Raw genomic sequence first — 1,413 nt, forward strand, 5'->3', positions numbered from 1 at the left:
CCCCCTCTCCCCTCCTCCTCCCCTTCCATCCCCTCCCCTACCGTCTGGGACGGCCGCTGTGCCCTGAGCGTCTAGAGTCTAGACTGAGACTGCGCCCAACGTGGGGATGCGTAAGGTGTCGTCATAAGTCTTTGTCAAGTTATTGCATGCCAACTAACTGCGTGCGACCGCAACAGCTGAGACCATACAGACCAGAAGTTTTGAAAACGGCCTGCCCTGGCCTTACTTCAAGGAAGGTGCTGTGGCCATATAGCGCTATTGAGAGCTAGCAAATAACTTTGGAACATTCTTCGCGGGAAAAAAATTGCTACTATAAGAGACGCATTAGATAAACACGGTTCATTTGCCCCTGAATTCGAGGAGTTCCATGGGAACCTTCTATGTAATTTTAAACATTCTATGTAGTTTTAAACATGTTTCACAGGACTCAGTGAAAGAGATCGTAGTGTCATCACCACCGAAGTCCTGCTGCCTTGACCCTATCCCAACACCTTTATTAGTCAACCATCTTGACGTTGTTATTGATGTTGTAATAGCTATTATTAATGATTCACTCCTTTCAGGAACAGTGCCTTCGTGTTTTAAGCACACAGTCGTAACACCTCTACTAAAGAAACAGTCGTTATCCCCGCATGAGTTTAAGAACTATAGGCGCCGGTCTCTAACATACGATTTTTGTCTAAAATCTTAGAAAAAGTTGTTCAATCTCAATTAAGAGTGCATCTTGAAGTAAATAATCTTTTAGAATGTTTTCGGTCGGCCTACAGAGCGTTTCATAACACAGAGACTGCACTTTTAAAAGTCCAGAATGACTTCCTTTGTGAAGCAGACGAAGGCAAAGTGTCTGTTCTTGCCTTACTCGATCTAAGTGCTGCATTTGATACCATCGATCATTCAATTTTGATCAGGAGGTTAGGCCATAGCTTCGGCCTATCTGGGACTGTTCTTGAATATTTGGAGTCCTATTTGTTTAATCGTACACAGTCTATACTTGTACATGGTGAAATGTCATCCATTTTCAGCTTGCAATTTGGCATGCCCCAAGGGTCCGTGCTCGGACCACTCTTATACTGTTTTTTTTTATACACACTATACAAAGTCCTTAGGTTCAATGATTAGGACGCACGACGTTAACTACCACATGTATGCGGACGACACTGTTTGACCTACACATTTCAATTGTCTAGTTACCATTAACACAGTTTTGATCATTTAACTTACTGAAGACGCGCTGTTTTGGAGTACATTATATAATTATAGAGGCATAACTTCATTATTCATACAGATTTTTCCGTTCTGTTTTCTTTGTCTGAAACTTTAATGAGGCAGGCAAAAATGTGCATGCTATGAAATACGCAAATTCATGTATTTGGTTTGTGTATTATGGTTCGAAATGTGCCACAACGTGGCTTT

This window comes from Aplysia californica, unplaced genomic scaffold, assembly GCF_000002075.1.
Source record: "Aplysia californica isolate F4 #8 unplaced genomic scaffold, AplCal3.0 scaffold00120, whole genome shotgun sequence".
In the NCBI taxonomy this organism is placed as follows: Eukaryota; Metazoa; Mollusca; class Gastropoda; order Aplysiida; family Aplysiidae; genus Aplysia; species Aplysia californica.